The sequence below is a fragment of the Phyllostomus hastatus genome, unplaced genomic scaffold, assembly GCF_019186645.2.
Source record: "Phyllostomus hastatus isolate PE091 unplaced genomic scaffold, TTU_PhHast_1.1 phas_contig_254, whole genome shotgun sequence".
NCBI lineage: Eukaryota > Metazoa > Chordata > Mammalia > Chiroptera > Phyllostomidae > Phyllostomus > Phyllostomus hastatus.
In genome coordinates, this window is record NW_025333810.1 from 4944601 (window position 1) to 4967287 (window position 22687).

The 22687-nt window shown below is 39.8% G+C and overlaps 1 pseudogene; it reads right to left on the reverse strand.

Moving 5' to 3' along the window:
• LOC123818043 overlaps positions 1–21614 on the reverse strand; it is a 44412-nt pseudogene extending 22798 nt beyond the window's left edge.
• Positions 21615–22687: the final 1073 nt, after the last annotated feature.

Sequence of the window (22687 nt, forward strand, 5' to 3'; positions counted from 1 at the left end):
GCTATTTTCTTAAACTCCTTCAGCTTAAAATATTCTGTACGTGCCATATTTTGGGGTAGTGTGTCCTGAACTCTATCTATTTACTGTAGCTACCAGAGTGATAACATAGCCCTGAGTTGACAAGAAGTAGTTTTGAGGTGTTCTAAATTAATTTACAGCAGGCTGGAGGGTGGAAAAAAGCAAAATTGGGTCAATCAGTTAAAAAAAAAAAGGACAATACGTCCACTAGTTCTCCCAGAGATTTGCAAGTGTCTTTATACATCAAGTTAGGGGGGAGAAACATGTAAGCCATTCTGCAAAGATTTGCATTAGCTGTAGACAAAGGAGATGGGGCTAGCTGTGGGGTAGGAGCAGCAGGGTCCATAAAATTCACATGCAAACTAGAAGCAGGAGCTCACAAGGTTCCATAGCCCCTAGATATTCTTTCTCTTTAAATAATTTCAGAAGTAGCCAGCTGGAAGTTAATTTAATAATTCTAACAAATACTAAGGAGTATAAGCGATCTTTTGTTGGTTTTGCAACTGGCCTGCTATAATTTAATTTAGGACAGATTAAAATTTTCATCTTGTCAGGGACAATGAAACATATGTCCCAGAAAGTGTGGGCTAGACAACACCTGATATTCCATAGAACACACAGTGATCTTTTCCCCCTTTTCAAAGTCTTCCACAGTATTTCCTGACATGATTTTCTCCCACCTCTCCATGAGCCTCTACCCCACAATCCTCACAAAGCCATCTGGTGAGGCTTGCCCTTTTCCTTCTCCATCCTCTCCTCTCTCATCACAAGCCCCATCCACCTTTGGCTCCACCCAGTTCATCTTCATTAACTTTTAGGAAAACATCAAAAATGAAATAATTTATAATAAGGAGTTACAGCTCTATACACCTTATCTGCCCAAAGATGCAGGTATGCTAACAGTAATAACAATAGTGAAGATGCTTGTTGTCCTAAATAAAATCTCTAATTGAAGGTGTTTTTAATAGGTAGCAAAGAAGTAAAACAATTTTACATGGTATATTGGGCACAAGTTTTTTTATTTTTTTAAAGATTTTATTTATTTTCAGAGAGAGGGGAAGGGAGAAAGAAAGGGAGAGAAATGGCCTGGTTGGTGTGGCTCTGTGGACCGAACGCCAGCCTGGGAACCAAAGGGTTGCTGGTTTGATTCCCAGTCAGGGCACATGCATGGGTTGCCTGCCAGGTTCCCAGTAGGGGGCACATGAAAGACAACCACACATTGATGCTTCTCACTCTTTCATTCTTTCTCCCTTCCCCTCTCTCTAAAAATAAATAAATAAAATCTAAAAAAAAAGAAAGAAAGAAAAAGAAAGGGAGAGAAACATGGATGAACAAGAGAAACATTAGTAGACTGCCTCTCATACTCCCCCAACTGGAGACTGGCCTGCAACCCAGTTATGTGCCCTGACTGGGAATCCACCCAGAGACTTTTCAGTTCACAGGCTGACACTCAATCCAGTGAGCCACACCAGCCAGGGGGAAAAGAAGTTTTGTTAGACTGACGCTTGGACAGCCCAACCTGGATCTTCAGAATTTCTGACTTCACAGAAAATCTCATAGCAAAGGCCATAAGAGCTCCAATAGTCAGGTATATTTGATCAGGTGTCTCATTCTCCACCCCCACCCCTAAGGAGATGACAGATCATTCTGGCTGGACTGCCTTTAGCAAGAATCCCATTAGGTTGGTTTAGCCAAAATCTCCTGGACTCACACTGTTTCCTGTTAGTAATTTTCCCTCCATTGACATCACACCCCCCAACCCCTCTTCAGCCTTGGCTATAAATTCCCGCTTCTCAATGCCATGTTCAGAGTTAGGCTCAATCTCTCTCCTACTACAAAAATCTCTTTGCAGTGGTCTCTATACCTAACCTGAATAAGTCTGCCTTACAAATGTCATTGAACTTTTTTTCTTTAATAATGGATTAGAGAAAAATGGAAGAAAATTATGTAAACATTGATTAATTAAGGAAATACAAGGAAAGAAGTGATGAGATGATAGGTGGTATCTTGGAAAAGGATCTCATTATTCTCATTTTTTAGAGAAAGCAATCAATAAAAATTTGTGTTCATCATATCAGTTCTTCTAGCCCAACTTTTATCACAGTAGTCTTCAAATAGGCAGAATTTATTTCAAGCTGTCATTTTTTCTTTCTCCAAGCTGAATTCCTAAGAATATTTTGAGAAAGCACCAAAGACATATGTCAAAGCATAGCATAACAGATTTTCATGATTTTACAATCATTTTCCTCTTATAGGAATTAATGACTTGGGCTGGCTGTGCCAGAAAGTCATAAATAATACACACTACCTTCCAAATCTTTGAAATGTTCCTCAGATCTTGTAAAAAAATCATATAATCTTAGAAAAACCTAAGTATATTTATTCTTTTTATAAGCCTGGTAGAAATCTTAAGGAGATACATAACAAATTTTGAAGTTGAATATAACAACATTCCCTCACTTGAGGAGCTAATAATGGTAGGGGGACATGAATGAAGAAATAACTGTAGCACGGTTTGGGAAAGGCATTTGCATCCCGGTAAGGTGAAGTATTCAGTTACACCCAGGAAACCAGCAGTAAATGTGCAGGCCTTAAAGGATCTTGACTGGCAAAAACAACAAATAAAACCCACTGTGTTCTCACCCAATATCCTAAATTCCTCGGTTTTCCTCAGCCCAGTATTTTCATGTCCTCTCAGTTGGTTATAACAGCCACCTCCCACCCACATCTTTCCAGTGAGATTAGTTCTTCAAAAACCCCATTTTCACAAGTAACAATAAAAAATACACAGTATTCCAACTATCTCAAGCCCACACATTTACATAAGAGTATGGAAAGGGCCTTTGTTGCTGTTGATTTTGAAAGATTTATTTATTTTTAGAGAAAGGAACAGGCAGGGAAAAAGAGGGAGAGAAACATCAATGTGTGGGGGAAACATCCCTCTGTAACCTCTCCCATGTCCCCATCCTGGCTTGCAACCTAGGCACGTGCACTGATTGGGAATTGAACCAGCAACCTTTCCCTTCGTGGGACAACACCCAACCGACTGAGCCATACCAGCCAAGGTGGTGTTTGTTGTTTTTGTAGTTGTTGTCGGTGGTGGTGTCAGAATCTCCTAGGGGAGGTTCCAGTTACCTTTTAGAAAAATATTAATAGTTGTGTTTCTTTTTTTAACCCAAAACTTACTCTGGCACCATCTGTGTTTTCCATAAATTCCCATTTTGATTCCACCAGTACTTTAGTTATTTGAGTTATTTCCCCTATTCTCCCCAACACACACAGAGACACACCTAGTTTTTGGATGGAATAGTGCATTTAACTGGCCTGAAACCAACTATTCGAATCCCTCAGGTGGAAATAGGGTTCATTAACATCTCAATGATTGCTATTTCTTATCTAAACCTTTCCTTCCATACAAGGAAAAAGTCAATTCAAATCCAGTAATTCTTTGATAGAGTCTCCTCGGTATCACATAAAGATGCTAAGTAAGATGGATTCTACCACTAATTTTAAGGAAATCATTAATTTCCTCTATTTGCTTTCCAGCTCCAGGACAGCTTTCGGTTTTAGACAAATCCAACCCATTTCATTTCCCTGTCCTATATCCAGAGTGAATTGTTAGGAAGAACTATAATGTCAGTCCTTAGTCCTCTTTGTCCCCATTTTCTGCTTCTTCACAGAATTCCAATAAAGCGTAATTTCATTTTGCACACCACCAATAATGTATTATTTTTCTTAGTAACCTTAACAATCCACTAGTTTAGTTGCATAAGGAAGTGAGAGAAGGTTAGGGCAAATTACTTCACTGGGAGTTACTGTCCTTATCTGTAGAAGGCCCTGGATTACAGGCTTCTTAAATGGGTAATGAGCCATCAGGAGTGAGAGGCCCTAACAGCAGCCTGGGGTTCATGCTCACTGATGCTCTAGTGCAGCCCAGCTCAGAACCCCTCCTCCTCTGTGCAACACTGATCCTTTGGGCCTGGCCTCCGAGTGCTCACTGCTGGTCCAGGTTTATGCAGTCTAGCCAACAGTAGTTGAAGTTTATCTGCAAATGTGTCCACATTTTTACTCACTTTTTTTTATCATGCCTTAAGTCTTTTCATAATCAAGTGGGACAGTACATTTGTGCATGCATATATTTTGTCAACAAAACTTCAGCATTTTAGATATAAATTTCTTGTTGATAAATGAACTCCATTTATCCATTTCAGGGATCATTTATTCATTCAATCAGCAAATAGTTTTGAGCATCTACCCTGTCTGAACCAAACATTTCTAAAATATAGTGTTGATCCCTGGCAGGTGTGGCTCAGTGGATTGAGCCCTGGACTTTGAACTAAAAGGTTGCCAGTCTGATTCCCTGTCAGGGCACATGCCTGGGTTGTGGGCCAGGTCCCCAGTTAGGAGCATTGGAGAGGCAACCTACTGATGATTCTTTCACACATCAGTTTTTTTCCCCTTTCTCTCTCCCTTCCCCTCTCTCTAAAAAAAATACATGCAATATTTAAAATAAGTGTTGAAGAAAACTTTCTTCAAGTACCTGCATCAGGGGAGCTTATATTGTAGAAAACAGGGTATGTGTGGGGCTGGGAATAAGTTTAGATAGAGGGCTAAGGAGAGCCTCTAGATGAGGTAATATTTGAACAGCACAAGGAATGTAATGAGAAGTAGGCTATGCTGGTGTGTGTGTGTGTGTGTGTGTGTGTGTGTGTGTGTGTGTGTGTGTGTGTTCCAGTAAATGCAAAGGTCCTGAGGTTGGAGTCCTAGAACAGCAACTGAATCAGAGTGACTGAGGCACAGCAGTGTGGTGGACTCCAGCTAGCAGAGTTCTCCCTTGTTGTGGCTGCAGACGAGAATAAATACAGAGATGACAGCAATCCTGTGGAGAAAAAGGGGATGGCATGGCTACTCTGTCAAGACGAGAGTGTCTATGAATGCCTTGGCCACTCTCTCGGAAGGAGAGCACCCCAACCCTTGCCTAGACAGGCTTTTATTGTTTTTCTTGGGACTTATATCAGAGAAAGATTTATTATCTATTACATAGAATATTGTGGTCTACATTTTAGGAAATCAAGGAAATGAAAATAACGTGCAAAGGGGAAAGGCAGTGAGCTGATTAGCTCTGTCCTTGGGTGAATTCACACAGGCTTTGGAAATTACCTTAAAGATAGACAATACACATTTGTTGGTTTAGACCAGGGTGATGGAGTTTTAGCAAGAGCAAGACATAACAGCCAGTATGCATTTTCTAGGCCTGATTCCCACGGGAAAACTCGGTTTGAATGTCTGGCTCCTGCCCACCACTTCGCTTCTGTAGGGTTTCCATACAGAGCTGAGTCACATTTGCCAGACTGAAACAAACCGGTCCCCTACACAGCAGAAGTTACAGATGTAAGTGATATCAAAAATGACATTGTTCACCATAATAATGACTTTGGACTTCACTCCGATCTGGAAAACTACTAGACAGAATTTCATTTCAAATTGGTTGTCTCTATGAAAGGGTTCAGAACAAGTCTTCCCAGAATGTGTCATTTTGGCATGTGGATTATTTAGAGCTAAAGACATTCAAGGTCCAAAAGACGCATGAAGAGCTTTCTACCTCCCTATTAACTGCCTTAAAAAGTTTAGATAGAAGGCCATGTTCAGGAAGGGAGCTTTCACCGGAGACAACTGCAAAGAGTCTCCGGGCTAAGTCTGGTGAGCTGGGGAGAGCCGGGCAGGGCCAGTTTGTTCACAGTCTGCTGTGTGTCCCACTCTTTCCTAATGGCATGTTTGTTTAATGGACACTTGCTTTTCCCATCTTCCAGTGGATTGGCTTCCTTCCCTCTGAAGCCCCAGATCTCTACCCCCCACACCCTGCTTCTCCTTTTCTCAGTACGGCACAGAAGCCTCAATTGCCTCACTGCCAGAGAGCCTCTCACGTCTACGTGAGGCTCCCATACCTATGAAATTAAACTTGTTTTCTCTTGTTAATATGTCTTATGTCCATTTAATTAACAGACCAGCCAAAAGAACCTAGAAGAAAAGAGTAAAAAGTGTTCTCCCTTATGTCTACCTTTAAAAAAACTAATGCTGAAAATCAACTTGGTCTGTAGACCACTTTGTTTCTAGGCTGCGACATAGTCTTTTTAAATTGTATGATCATTATCTGATGTGGAGATCAGCAAACATTCTCAGTAAAGCATCATATAGCAAATATTTTAGACATTTGAGTCTATGTAGTTTCTGGTGCAACTACTCAGTCTGGCCGTTGGAGCTCATGAGCAGCCATGGATAAGAGAATGTGGCTGTGGGTTCCAGTAACATGTTATTGAGAAACAATGAAATTTGAATTTCATGTAATTTTTATATGTCATAAAATATTATTTAACCCCATTTGAAATTTCTTATGTAATATATTCACTTATATATTAAGTCAAACATACATGAAAATGTACTAAAATCTTCTTAAAGAATATAATCTCAAGTGTCTTAGGTCAAAAATAAATACTACTATATATAAAATAGAAAAAGAAAGAAGTAGCTTTTGTAAGTAATCTGAAAAAGATATTTATATTTTAATAGCTCAGAAATAAAATAGAAAGTACATTCAGAAATAAAGCTTAACTATAAATTGTTCTCAAGAATCTAAAACTAGAGTAGACGTTACTTCTAGGCAATAGATGACCACAATCACTGAGTAATTTCCAGGGCAATGGACAAGTGCCAGCACCTTCCCAGGTATTCTCACCACCAGTTTCATATTACCTGAAGTTTCTCAAAACAACATGAGTCTTTTTATCCTATACAAACAAAGTTTCAAATAGAGTTAAGATTTAAAAGTTTACGATAGGTATGCATGCCCACGTTGATAGCTGAAAACTTTACAAAATGTGCAGTTACATGAATAGTTTTAAGAGATGTCAATATCTTAAATATCTTAAGGTGCATATCTATGTACCTTAACTAAAACTGATATGCCTGAAATGTTTGAGTCCCTACCACTATGAAGGAGTGGCATACCCGTCCTAGCCAGTGTGGCTAAGTTCGCTGGAACATCGTCCCACAACTGAAAGGTCTAGGCTGCGATTCTCCACCAGGGCACACATATAGGTTTCCATCCAATCCCCATCAGGGCACCTACCATCCCCAGTCCCAGCACGTTATGGGAGGCAACCAATTGATGTTCCTCTCTCACTTTGATGTTTCTTTCTCTCTCTTCCTCTCTAAAATCAATACAAAAAAAAAAAGTTCCTGGGTGAGGATAAAAAAATTTTTTTAAAAAAGAAAAGAATGGCATACTTATCTCCCATCCCCACCAACTCTTACCACAGTGCTTGGTTCTGGAGTGTAAATACTTCTGAGGAGCCAAAGAAATATCACAGTTTTTTGTTCAAGGAAACCTCTTATAATAATTAATTAAAGTATATATATCTTGTATACATTTATGTTAAAGGTGAAGGCTGGCCTGAGAAACAGAATATTTGACCCATTTTCGGACACTGAATTCATGACAGGCTAGGAAGAACAGATAATAATGCTTGTTTTGTTACATGCAAATAGAATATTTTATGAGGCTACCAAAAATTGAGGAATATTGGATAAAATTGCCAGATAAAATTGTAACACCACTTCTTTAGATGAAATATGTTTATTCAGAAAGTTTAAATCTGTTTCATCAAATCTTTTCTTGAGACAGTAATTTCAATTATAATCAATAATCTTATTTCATCTTACAAAACATTTATTATTTTGTATCTTCTATTAATAAGAAATTGACTTATTTAGATATGTGATAAAATGTTAGCTAACCTGAAAATGAGCATGAACATGCATGGATTTTCATATTTATTTTAAGGGATAAGTGGAAAAAGCATTTCAAGACAATTGCCTCAGAAAAGTGGAAGGGGCAATTGGTTCCTGCAGGGGGAACAAGAAGACAGGGACAAGGAGAAGCCTTGGGAAATTTGGGGTACAGCATGAAAACACTGGTGAAGAACACAAACACATCTATTTTGCAAATCTCCCGAAGAGCATCCCTAGTGCTATGTACTAAACTGGTCCTCTTCGCCCAGGCCTCCATTTAAGACTGAGCAAGAGAAAAAGGAGGCAGAATCAGCTTTATTGGGTTTCTGCTGTGGGCAGGGTATCAGCTTAGGATGGGCTCATATGAATGACTAATTCCAGCGGAATTTGGGCTCTAGGGTGGTCTCTAGTTGTCTGGTACTTGGCCCTGGGATGATTTAAGGCATGGGAAATAGTGGCTTGGCATGTGAGAATTAAAGAGGTGGTTGGGGCTACAGACTTGGGAGTGGTCGGCTTGCATATGATAGATGTGCTCCCAGCCCAGTCTTGCTATTTCTAAGAATAGGTTAGCCCTATTCTAGGAAGGAGCAGTCTCTTCCCAGCCAGCAAGCTTTGTAAGATGTCAAAATATCATTGCAGAAAATTTAAAAAGATGATTAATACCAATTATCTGTACATGTCTTTTGCCCACTTTTTAAAAAAGGATTTTTATTTATTTAATTTTAGAGAGGATATGGGAGGGAGAAAGAGAGGGAGAGAAACATCAATGTGCGGTTGCCTCTAGTGTGCCCCCTACTGGGTACCTGGCCCGCAACCCAGGCATGTGCCCTGACTGGGAAGTGAACTAGTGATCCTTTGGTTCACAGGCTGACACTCAATCCACTGAACCACACCAGCCAGTCTTTTGGCCACTTTTTAATTGAGTTGTTTGTTTTCTTATTATTGAACTACAGGAGTTCTTTATGAATTCTGTATGGTAGTCCTGTTTCAGATTTGTATTTTGCAAGTACTTTCTCCCAGTCTGTGACATGTTTATTTTGTTAGTGGTTAAACAATTGTTCTTAAAGTTACTACGATATCTTTTCTTAGTATAAAATTGCTTAGTTCAGAGATTTTTAATCCTGACTTAGACATTAGAACCACCTGAGAAACACATATCTTTCCCTGTCCCCTCCAAAGATTCTGATTTCATTTGTTACTGTACGCTCTCCTTCATTATTTAAAAAAAAAAATTCCCTAGACGAGCCCTGGTTGGTGTGGCTCAGTGGATTGAGCGCGGGCCTGCGAACCAATGGGTCACTGGTTTGATTCCCAGTCAGGGCACATGCCTGGGCTGCAGGCTGGGTCCCCAGTGAGGGGGCGTAAGAGAGGCAGCCACACATTGATGTTTCTCTCCCTTTCTCCCTCGCTTCCCCTCTCTCTAAAAATAAATAAAATCTTTAAAAAAATATTCCCTAAGTGATCCTAATACGTAACCAGGATTGAAAAACAGCATGTTAGGGAAAGCACACACCAAGACTGTTAGGGCATAGTCAGGGACAACGGAAGAGTGGGACTTGTTTGACAATCTCTGTTCCCACCAATCAAGAGCCCAGCCCCACGGTCAGCTCTCTTAGATGTCAGGACCTAGTTGCTTCCCCTTGGAATGCCTTCCTAGGTGCCAAGTCCTGTGTTTCACACTTTTATATATATTATCAAATTTAATTCTCTGAACAATTCTATAGGAGTATATATGTCTGCCTCTTCAGGGATAAAGGAAATAAGGTAGAGAGGGACAAAGCAAATCAATTACAACTATGCAGTTAATAGGCGATAGTAAAAGAAAGCTTGAACTCTGTAGTCTAACTCCAAAACCCAGGTTATTTCACTTCCTCCTTAATTTCCCAACCACGAGGCATGACCAGGTTGAGTCAGCACTTAATACATAATGTTGTTCTTCATCAGAGAACACCGCATCATGTCTTAAGGCTTTTAGAAAAAAAAGACAGGGTATTTGAAGTAGAAAGGGAAACTATATCTTTGTGAAAAACTTCCTCATTAATTAATTCCCCAGTGCCTTTAAGATTTGCTAAAGTGGATTTCCTATAAGAAGCCAGTAATTGTTGAAGGTGAAAGAGAAGAAATGAGTTCTAGAACATTTTTATATTTAAGAAGTTCACCCTCACTTTTATAACTAGGCTACTGGGTGGGTGAGGGTGGGGTGGGGGGATGGAACTTAATTTATAAAACCCTTCCTAGCCCAGAAGGGTGAAAGGAAAACCTCTATTAAGTAGAAGAGAAAAGAATAGATTCAGGGGCAGCTTCCCAATGTATTCCTCGGAGTCTCATCTGAAATTTTCAACTTCGGTCTTTACGTCAGGCTGTCAACGGAAGAAAATAGGGAGAAAGAGAAAAAAATCAAATTACATTGAAGCCTCTCATTTAGAAAAATTCACTAAGATATTTAAGAATAGGAAATTGGCAAAGAAAGAATAACTTTAAAATTCTCCTAAATAATTTTCTAGAACCACCCCAAATCTTCACAAGGATAATTTAGAATCTTTAAAGCCCAAACGAAGAAAATGGTAAAACATTTGAAAGTGTGCCATCTTAGGTCTTTGAGACTATGAGGGAATAGAATATTTCTGGGGAAGATAGAGAAGCTCCATGAAAACTCTTAAGAAAAAAATAGGAGGCCCAGCTGCAAAATAAACAAAGAAATAAAGACAACACAAAGAGAATAGTTTTAATTGGAAAAATGACTAAATTTATGTAAAAATCTGAGATATTTGAGGATATGAATTAGAGCAACCTGACATTTTTAGGCTGGGCTGCTGGAAGGGTAAGAGGCATCATAACTGGTTTGACCATAGAAAAAAAAAAAGTTCACAAAAGTAGTTACATAAATTGAAAGAAAGAAAAGAAGAAGAAAGTCCTCTGGGCAAGATTTTTAAAATAATTAAGTCCCCAGCCCTGGCTGGTGTGGCTCAGTGGATTGAGCACCAGCCTGCAAACTGGTTCAATACCCAGTTGGGGCACACACCTGGGTTGCAGGCCAGGTCCCCAGTTCGTGGGGTATGCTAGAGACAACTGATAGATGTATCTATCACATATCAATGTTTCTCTCCTTTCCTTCCCCTCTCTCTAAAAATAAATAAATAAAAGCTTTAAAAAGTTAATTCATTCATCAGTGCCTGCAATAACTTGGATAAACTACCTCTGAGGATAAAATGTGTATATATATATAAATATATATACACACACATATACATACACACATATATATGGTAGTAGACATTGCTCTTGCTGGCACTGAGCCCAGATTTTTGGATCACTTCCTCCTTCTTTCATCCTCGGGGGGAGGGCCAGGCAGTCCATGCTCTTCTCGCTGTTCTGTTATATATATATAACATATATGTGAATATTGAAGAAAAATGATAGTATTTAGAGCTTCATGCTTAGTGGAGAGGGCTTTTTCAATGTAAATATTTTGTGAATAAATTAAGTTGGTAATAAGAAATAAACTCATTCTAAACTTCATACTAAGCAATTAGAAAGAAAGACTCTTCTTTTAGCCAACTTACCATTTGGGTGATTTATTTTCAACCATAGTTTTATATTAGAATCATACAGGAGAACTAAAAATATGTATATGTTTGTATATATGCCAGTCCTCAACTTCCAGCTATTTTGTCCTGGCTGGTCTTCAATAAGGAATTAGCACTATTTTTAAAAATCTCCCCAGGTGATTCTTTTAAGTTACCCGAAGACTGTGGCCAGGGTGGAGGATCAATGGTAGCACTGAACTGGATGGAGATGCATTAAGAAACATTCAATGGCAATTCGACATATGCTGTTGAATCTAATAATAAAATATTTTGGCTTGTATTTTATTTGCTTTTATTTTTATTTCTTTTTTCTAATTGATTTGTAGTTTTCAAACATTGGTCTATGAAGAAGTAGACTTTTAAAATTGATAATCACTATTATAAATAACTTCATGGGGCTTTAAATTTCTTCAAAATGTATTTTAGGGTTTTGCTAAAAATACAGAAAATTCTTCCAGATCGAAGTACTGTATTTTGCCATGTATAATGCGCACCCACGATTTGGGCCCTAGCTTTCAGGGAAAAAATCTTTCGTTTTAATTTTTTAATGCAAGGTTTTATTTATTTATATTTAAATACTTGCTTTTTTGTATTATTGTATTTTGCATACAGATATTGTTACTGTTTTCTAGAGTTACACTTTTAATGCACAAGCATAAATAAAAGAAGTAAAAACATTAATATAGATAGGGAATTAGTACTACCTATGTATAATGTACATCCTTATTTTTCCCTCAAAAATGTTGGCAAAAAAGCGTGCATTACACATGGCAAAATATGGTAATACTAAAAATAGGGTAACACCCTTCTGATATTACATCAGAAGGGTGGTCAGGAGTTAACTGCTTGACAGGTTTTGGACATAGCATAGACAGAAGCTCTGAAACAGCCACGGAGAGCCCAGAGTAGGTCCAGAGGGCAGGAGGGGAAATTGGTCAGGATATTTACCCCTGACAACAGTTCAAAGTGCGTTATTTCTACCTCTGTAGCTGGCCCCAGCTCCTGTCAGATGCTTCCTCCAAACCACTCTCTCTGTTGTATTATCTGCTCCCTTTACTTACCTGTGGGTTGAGGGATTATAACTACTCTCCAATTTCCCTAAACCCTACCTACATCTTAAATTCTTGTCAAATTTCCCAGTTTAAGGATGTCATCTCTTCCAAAAAGGACCCTGACAAACACAATTTCACATTTTAATATTTAAAATCAAAACAAAACTATGCATTTCCCAATTTTCTTATTTTCTTGAGTGCAAACATGAATTAGATTCTACCAGTTGGATGCAATCTCCTGAGGTTTGCATTTGAAGTTGAATTTCACAGAAATGGCTGGGGTATAGGGCATCTGCTTTGCTGTCAGGGATTATAGCAGAGGAGTGTTTCAGTGAAGTCTGTTCAGGGAAGCAGAGTCACTGAGTATATGGAATAAGAATTTCCTATAGGAATTGGACACAATGGGGAGAAGGGCTGGGGCTGTAAAGTTCAAAAAAGGGAGTTGGAAGATCCAGAACAAGACCCATTGTTCTGACACTGGTGCAGGTGGACACGTCAGGGCTCGAGGGAAGGCAGGCACATCCAGCTGCTGGAATGTGACCCTGAAGGGCTGGTGTTGAAGTCTATGGAAAGCTGTTCCCTCTTCTTGGCTGTCATCTCTGAGTTCACAGCAGTCTTTGGTGGTGGGCCTGGAGTTGCCTTGCTGTTGGTCAGAACAGTCAGCTCTCAGGAGGGACTGGGAGTGGGGCCAGAAAGAATGAGCACAAACTGGAGCCCTCCAGCACCTCTGTATCTGTCGCACCATATATAAACACAGTGACCTTCAGGGAGCAATAGTTGCCTCTTCTATTTCTCAAATCTCTTCCCTATTTCTCTTGGCCAACTCTATCCTAGAACCACAGCATTGTCCTAAAATCTTTCCGGGAGTTTTTGGGTCCGCATTTCCATCAGTGGTCACTAGATGGCAGCAGGGAACACTGGTGTCGAGGTGGGGTTAAATCCACAGCCGCAGACCTTGTTGGCTCACCTCACAGAGGCTGCCCTGGCTGCAGCTGAGGTCGCCTCCAGACATGGGGTTTGGGGAATCTCTATGAAGTTTCTTTCCTGTGGCCTACAGTTGTCGCAGCCATTTTGACATCACTTGAACTGTCATGTAAGTCCACCTGGCCTTGCTGGCAGACCAGAGCAGCTGGAGAGTTTGTTAGCATGAATCAGGTTGCATACTTTGCAGGGTGAGAAAAAGACCCTAGAATGTTGTGGCAGTGATCAGCAAGCCTTCCTAAAGGGTGTCGTGTTCATTTTGTCATTTCTACCTACAATTACATTCTTGCCCCAGCTGGAAGCTCCTTGAGAACAGGCATCTAAAGATACAGAGCTTCTAATCCACTATCAACTAAGGATGACTATTCTTTTCAGAAGGAAAGGACGTTCTTTATTTGAGAAACAAAGCATGGGTTTCATTGATTGTAATGAACAGTTTGACTATATACTCTACCTTGCAAAGAGATTTATTAGGGAAATAAATGTTGTCATTTCACCTCTGCACTCTCTTCTTATAAAACATTTGGTGATTAAAACTAAACATATACAGGAGTGTATAACATGTGTAAAGTATAAAGAATAAAATAAGAGGGTCACTCTTTTAAAAGAAACATAATCGGTTCATTTAGAAAGCTGTAGGAAATCTACATAAAGACGAAAATGTGTAAAAATAAAGGTAGTTATTGGTATCTCCATGTTCTCCCTGTCCAGCAACCATTTTTCTACATATTTCTTTTTCCAGCTTCATTTGAGTGCTTTACCATTTCGATCACACCTTTTCCAGTTCTCTAAACTTTTATTCCCTTTTATATATATATTTTGGTCATGTCTGGCTAAACCCTTACCTGGATAAACCCTCTGTCTGCTTTGTTCATGTCCCCAAAAGTGCAGAGTAGTGTTGTTGGTGACAGAAGTTACGTGACGGAGAAGATTGGCCCCACCGCAAACTCATGACCATCAAACATGCTGGACTTACCTAGGCAGTTCACTGTCTTGTCTCCATGAGGCTATTTCCTCAAACCTCCAACCTTTTTCCCCTCTGGAAACCTTCCCCTTTGCTCCAAGTAATGACCTCATATGCTATGGCACAAAGGAAATACCAAAAGCAATTGGGGACACTATTTATCTTCCCACTTCCAAATATACAAACTTACTTCCACAGTGCTCAGCACCCCTCTTGTTAAACAGGCACAAAATTTTATGCCTGGGTGATGCTTTCTGTGCATTAGACTTAGTCATCATAATAATCTTGTGAAGTGGGTCTTATTATTTTTTTTAATTTTTTTAAATTATAAAGATAGTCTCTTTTAGAGTGTTTGCACTTTTCCGAAGTCTCCTTTTAGCACTTTATTTTTCCTTGAGCCTGATTTCCTGACTGAAAATGTTTAGCTGGAGAAAAGAGAAAAGCCTAGGCCCCACCTCGTGTCATCCTAGATTAATTTGGAGTGGTGCTGAGTCTAGGAATAAAGCAATCTGGGATGGACCACTCTTTTATCTCATGCCCCACCCCTAGCCTAGGCCTACTGCTCAGGGAATGGGGAGCTGTCTCTATTGTAACTGAGAGGCCACGGTAGGAGGGGGTGTGGGTGGAGTCCTGATGACATAGGAAGATGCCATCAAGAGGGGAGAATATAGGCCTGCACTGACTTATATCAACTCCAGCCTGTGACTCAGTTCTTGTACTACCCATTGTTACCCAGCACCCCAGGATGGCACTTGGATGGGGCTGCTACACGAAGTATTACAACAGCTAATGGGCTTGTCCAGGAGATGTGGAGGAAGAGGAGAAAAAGGGAGGAACTAATGAAGCCCTGCAGCCCATGCCTGTCCCTGGCGTCTGGCCTGCATCTACTCTAACCTATACATTCCCCTCCCTCCCACCCGGCCCTCTTTTCAGGCACACTCCCCATGACCCATGTGATTTCCATAGTTTGGGGGTTAGCACGGGACGCACCTACCTTCCTCCAGCTTCAGCACCGCATCTGTGGTTGGTTGTAGGGGAGGAAGCCATAGACTATACTAGTTATACAGGAACTGATGATGCTGCTTTCTTTTTTAAAATAATGTTTAATTGATATAGAGACTAAGAGAGAAAGACATCAATTTGTTGTTCCACTTATTTAGGCATTCATTTGTTGCTGCTTATATGTGCCTTGACCAGGGATCGAACCCAAAACCTTGGTGTATCAGGGACAATGCTGTAACCAACTGAACTATCCAGCCAGGGCTGATACTGCTTTCTAATGTGTTTTATTTTCAGTTCAGAATACCTTGAGAACATTTTTCTCTATCATTAAACATCTCTGTGACAGTTTGGATGCAGGGAATTTATTTTTGAGGAGGTGATCCCAGAAAGCAAAGTAAAACAGTGGTAAAAGTGAGACAGAGGAGTCCGCCACCACCATGAACAGCTGGGGCTCAGGCCTGCGGGGGGCCTTCTGAGTATTAGCCCCTAAGAGAGGGAGAATGGAGCATTTATTCAGCCCCTTCCTTCCCCCGAGTTTGTCCCTCAAGGGTCTTAATTCCTCTACACTGCAGATTGCACCTGCTGGCCAGGACTAAGCTTCTTCAGTGCCGTGCAGAGCTTCCAGGTAGAGAAGTGAGGAGCATGGGAGGCCAGAACCTCAGCAAGTGAACTCATGGGGCTGAAGGGACGTGGGTTGGGGACCAGCCATGTCTGCTACGTCTAGCAGTTCTGAAGGAGTGGGAGAATAGCATAGGGAAAGGGTGAGAATCAGACCCTTTGTGTTTAAGAATTAAACATATTGCTCATCTTATACGATCCTTCTCTGTGGTGAAAGGCGGGCTTGGTTTTGACATCATGAGGCAACTAAAACCAGAACCCAGTCTTACCCTAACACTTTTGGCCCAACAGAAACCCTGGGATGTATCTGTGTATAAAAAATGGAAAGAGCTGAGCACAAAGAACTCCTCACCCAGAAGCCCAAGGGTGGGACAAACTTGGCTGGGACAGCACCGAGGCTGATCACTTCTTTCCGAGGACAACGTGCCCTGCAGGGGGATCTACATCAGGATTACATGAACTATATGGACTTAAATAAACCCTTTTCATTTTGAAATAATTCTAGACTTCCAGAAAAGTTGCAAAAATAGAGTAGAAAATCCCACATACCTTTCACCCAGCTTCTCCTAAAGTTAGCAACAAACCACATAATAATAATGATCAAAACCAGGAAATTAACACTGAAACAAAGATATGGACTAAACTACAAGTCTCATTCAAATCTTGACAGTTTCTCAACTGGTGTACTTTATGTCACTGACGATCCCTCTCAGGAACCCACTTTGCATTTAGTGACATTTTCTCAGTCTTCCTTTGTCTTTCATGATCTTGACAATTTTGAAGAGTATCGACTGGTCAGTTAGCTTTTTTTAGAAGGGCCCTCAGTTTGGGTCTGTCTGGTATTTTATCATGCTTGATTAGGTAGAAGTTATTCGTGTTGGCAGCCCCCCAGCCTCACAGAAGTGACGATGACTTTCTCAGCTCATCTTTCAGGGGGTATGGGATATCCATAGGTCACATCACTGCTGATAATGTTAATGTTGACCACATGGTCAGAGTGCTGTCTGCAGGGATTTTCCCAATGTGGTGTTTCCATTTCTTCCCTTTTCCATGAACATGTGCCCTAGGGGGAGATTCTTGGAGACTATCCTGTTTCTCGCTATACTTGTCCACTAATTTCAGGGTCCACTGATGGTTCCCGCCTGCCACATTATTACTGTGCTACTTGCCTCATGGGAGTTTGCTACTTCCCTCATGAGCACGAACTGAGGTCCATTGATCTGCTGGGTTCAGTGGGGACCATAGGAGTGGGCTGGTCACGGTGCAGTTCTGTCCCTGCGTGGGTGTGGGGGCCACAGTTTCCTCCTTCTGACCTTGGAGGAATTGTAGTGGCTCTGAGAATTCTCGAATATCTGTGAGAGGATGGAGATTTGAAAGGGAGATACTGAATTTCCTGCTGATAAAGCAGCTGGGAAACTGAGTAATTAAGTTGAATAAAGAAGATATTAACCATATTTATACACGATTTTGTGGAGCAGTTAATTCTAGCTAATTAATTTTTAACTGTGTAATACAGTGATCCCTTTAAATCTGTAGATTTAGGTATGTCTCTAGTTTTCGAAAGTTTTAGAAATTGTGTTCCACAGGGCCTGTCCTTTTATTTATACCAATTCTTCATATTTTAGCTTTTTATTATCTTTATTTTATATCTGTTATCTTTTTTCCTAAATTATCCTTTTGTGCTTTCCCTCTGCTTCGTGGGGATGTTTTAAACATGTCTCAATGTCATTGGTTCATTTTTCAAGGGTAGATGTTGTCATCTTTTACATGTTTCACCTAAAAATAATGTTTGAAGTTTATAAGATATGAAAATACTCATTTAAAAGTCTTTGATTTTTAATTTAATTTTATTTTTATGAAAAGGAGCCTTAAAAATAAAAACGAAATAATTCCAAGTGCATAGTTGTATGTGATGAGCTTGTGCATCCACCAGATGTCACTCTTGCTTCATGCCGTGAGTACTGCATGCTGGTTTTCAAGTGGTATTGCTATCAGCGGGGAAGTCTTTCACCCTCTAACTAAGCATGAAAGGGAGTTTATTTTGATAGCAGAAAGACAAAAAAAGTTAATTGGCTTTAATTTCCAAAAGAAATAGGTAATTTTTACAAACACATGTCACCAAAAAATGAAGAAATTATCACATGGAGTTTAGCTTGCTATTAATTATATGCTGGCTTTATTAAATTGACATACACAATGACTCCTTATTGTTTATTTTATGACAGTACAATTATGATTAGAAATTTAAAGTATCATTGTCTTCTAAGTTTTGGCAGAACTGATTAAGTATAAACTAGAAATTATTATAAATGTTTCAAATTTTCATGTTAAAGAAACAGTATTCACTTTTTTGAAAGTCATTCTTTCAAATTGTATATAAGGTGATTTAATTTCATAAGTACTATACAAAAGATATTTTAAGGATTTGTACTTTAAAAAGTTTTAATGTCAATATGTTAAATTGCATTTCAATTCCCATTCTTAAAATTTATTGTGTACTTACTATGTACCTGGCACTATTCAAAGCACTTTATATGTTTCCACTAATTTTTATCTTCTCAATGAACTTAGAATGGAACAAACTGAGTCTCAGAAGAGTTTAATAAACTACTCAAAGTCTGGGTTTTAAAGCAATAAAGTCTGGTACCAGGTCCAACTGCTATGCCATCCCATAAACTTTTATACACCAATAAACTTTAAAATTTGTAGAAGTTAAACTACCATAGAATATACAGTAGTTACCTATTTTAGAGTAGTTTTACAAGCTTGGTTATGGATTGGAAATCTATAGCACCTCAGTTTACAGAATAGACTATTTTGTGTCTGTCTTACCTACTCACTTTCAGAGGCTAATGTTTTCAATAGTGAAACATCTTAGACACTACTCAGCAGCTGCTAATACATACATATGTATGTTGTTAAAACAAAACAGAAAGCTTCTAGGTTAAGATACTGACTGGGATACAATAGAGCATCTAATTTCATTCCTTCCCAAATCATACAAAAACTACAGATTTTTATTTTCACAGTTTGATTGAGATATAATTGGCATATAACATTGTAGTAATTCAAAGTATACAACATAATGATTTTATATGTGTATATATTACAAAATGATCATCACAGTAAGTTTTGATAACATCAATGACCTCAAATGGTTACAAACTTTTTTTTTCTTGTGATGAGAACTTTAAAGATCTACTCTCTTGCAACTTTTAAATATACGATATACTATTATTAACTATCATCACTGTATCCCCATGACTTATTTATCTTGTAACTGGAAGTTTGTGGTCAGAGGTAAGTTATATTTTAAAAAGTCAAAACCCCTCAGCGTGTTTACCTTCTGAGAGCAGAAAACAGCAACAAACTTGTAAGGCTGAAAGCAGCCCGTTGAGAGCAAACTGACTGCCAGGACCAGACCTCCAGCTAACAGCTGAGAAAGCTAAGAAGGAGCACAATTCACAATTTACTCCAGAGTTTTGAAAAGACTCAGGAATTGGTTGTGAAGTGTGTCTGTGTATGGGTGTGTGTTGGGATCACGCTGTAATAAAGATCATGGGGCAAATGTTTGAGAAATGCTTGGATTTTAAAATTCCCTCCTCTGCTTTATGCTCATTGTTCATCCAGGCAGAAGGCTGGAAGTTCATCTCCGGAGAAGGTAAAACAGAACCTCTGCACAGACCTCCGGCATTCGTCCTTCATTTAGCTTCTGGAACACAATCAACCAGACTCTCGCCCTCCAGTCACTGTCGGAAGACTAGGAAATGTGACCGGGCCAAGAGCAGTATCTAAACATATCAACATCATGGCTTTGCCCCCAAATGGCCCATCTTCTTTTAGAAGTCCAATACGCTGTCCATTGAGCGATGGAGCCACCTTCACCTTCTTTTAAAGAGAAGCTCTGAGGTGGTAGGCCTTATTCACATGTGTTTTAGTCCCCTCCTCTTTATCAAAGGCAGAAAGCCAAGAATTTTCAGGTACATGAGGAAAGCTGACATAAAGACAAAAACAAACAGAAAACAGAAACTTGGAGGAAACAGATATTGAGAAAAAGAAAACTTTATTTTTTATTATTTTATATTTAAAAAATATTTTATTTATTTATTTTTAGAGAAGGGGAAGGGAGGGAGACAGAGAAGGAAATATTTATGTGTGAGAAAAACACTGATTGGTTGCCTCTTGTATACCCCCAACTGAGAATCCAGCTGCAACCCAGGCATGTGCCCAAATTGGTGACCTTTCTGTTTGCGGGACTATGCCGAACACACTGAGCCACAGCAGTCAGGGCCAAGTAGAAGAAAAGTTAAAAACAAAAAAACAAAAAACCCCCAAAATTATCTTTAATATCCCCAGAGAGATAAAATGTTGTTAACTATAAAACAAGAGGAAGATCCTAAAAAATTTAAAAAGAACAAAAATAAGTTTTAGAAATTAAAAACATGTTAGCAGTGGGAAAAATACGCAATAGAATATTGGAAGATAATATTAAAAAATCTCCTAGCAGCATAATTTATAATAGCTAAGTGCTGGAAGCAACCTAGGTGCCCATCAGTAAATGAGTGGATCAAAAAACTGTGGTTCAGGCCCTGGCTGGTATAGCTCAGTGGATTGAGTGTGGGCTGCAAAACAGAGGGTCACCAGTTCAATTCCCAGTCAGGGTACATGTCTGGGCTGCTGGTCAGGTCCCCAGTGGGGGCCATGTGAGAGGCAGCCACACGTTGATGTTTCTGTCCCTCTCTTTCTCCCCCACTTCCCCTCTCTCTAAAAATAAAGAAATAAAATCTTAAAAAAACAAACAAACTATGGTGCATGTACACAATGGAATACTCAGCAGCAGAAAGAAAGAAGCTACCCTTTGTGACAGTATGGTTGGAACTGGAGAGTATTATGCTAAGGGAAATAAGCCAAGTGATGAAAGACAAATACCATATGATTTCACCTATAAGTGGAACCTAATCAACCAAACAAATAAACAAGCAAAATATAACCAGAGACATTGAAATAAAGAACAAACTGACAGTAACCAGAGGGGAGGGGTTAAAAGGGGAAGGGTCATCAAGAAATATGTATAAAGGACCCATGGACAAAGCCAAAGAGGGGAAGGATTGAGGGTGGGAGGTGGGGGTAGGTAGGGTAGGGGAAAGTGATGGTGGGAAATAGGAGACAACTGTACTTGAACAACAATACAAAAATCTTCCTGTGAACAGGGCAAATATAAAGAGATGGGAAATAGGAATAAAAAGACAGGAAAATTATAGAACTAGTCCAGAGAATTCAATGTTCAAATAATAGGGACACCAAGAAGAGAGAACAGAGAGACCTGAATTATTCAAATATTGAAGGATGTGAGTTTCCAGGTGGAAGAAGCCCAGGAATTCTCCAGCACAATGGTTTCGAAGAGACAAATGGACCTGGAGTGCAATGGGAGGACTGACCAAAATGCTTGCTGTGGTGCTCACTGTTGGTCATCTGATCAACCAGCCGAGGCCCAGCTTACTTTCTCTGCTTAGTGGAGAGGCTGCACCCAGGTTCAGCCTCCCGTGGGAGCTGTGGCTTCTGCTCCATGGGAGAGGGGGTGCTGTACCTTCCCACAGACGCCATGATCTCCAGGTGCATGCAGCTAATATTCTCATACAACTCCTATATAGGTTGGCATATCCAAACCAGACGGTAGTCCCCTCCCCTTGAACCTAGGCCTGCTTAAGAGACTTGCATAATTAATGGAATAAGGAGACATGACATTCTGAGACTCCCAAGGCAAAATCTTTTGAAGACTTGTAGTTTCCACCTAGGTCTTATGGAGCACTTGCTTTTGGAACCCAGTTTCATGCTGAAAAGAAACCCAAGCAACCCTGTAGAAATGAACTGAGGCTCCCCTAAAAATTTTGGCAGGGCTTCTAGACAAGAGTATCAATTTGCTTGTAAATGAGCTATCATGGGGGATGAATTGTCAGCCCCAGCCAAGCCACTCAACCAAACCTGTGGAGAGCAGGGATGGACTGTTTTTACCACGTCCTGCCCAAATCACAGGTTTAGGAGCAAAATAGATAATTGGTGTTGCTATGGTTTCTTAAGATTTTATTTATTTAGCTCTGGCTGGTATAGCTCAGTGGATTGAGTGCGGGCCTGCAAACCAAAGGGTTGCTGGTTCGATTCCTAGTCAGGGCACATGCCTGGGTTGCAAGGCAGGTCCCCAGTTGGGGGCACATGAGAGGCAACGACACATTGATGTTTCTCTCCCTCTCTTTCTCCTTCCTTTCCCCTCTCTCTAAAAAATAAATAAATAAAACCTTTTTAGGGAGAGAAATATCAATGTGTGGTTGCCTCTTATATACTCACAACTGGGGACCTGGCCTGCAACCCAGGTGTGGGTCCTGACTGGGAATTGAGCCTGCGAACCAAAGGGCCAGCACTCAATCCACTGAGCCACACCAGCCAGGGCAGTGTTGCTATGTATTTTTTCTTTTTAATCTGTTAATATGGAGAGTTGCATTAGTAGATTTTATGATGTTGAACTCTATATTCTTAGAATATACCCTTTTTAAATCTTGATGTAATTCCACAAATTGGACCTGTACTGAGGAAAATCATCACCATTTATGGAAAAAAATAGATTTATCAAGAAAATTAATAATGTTAAAAGACTGCATGAAAAATATATTTCATAATTTCAG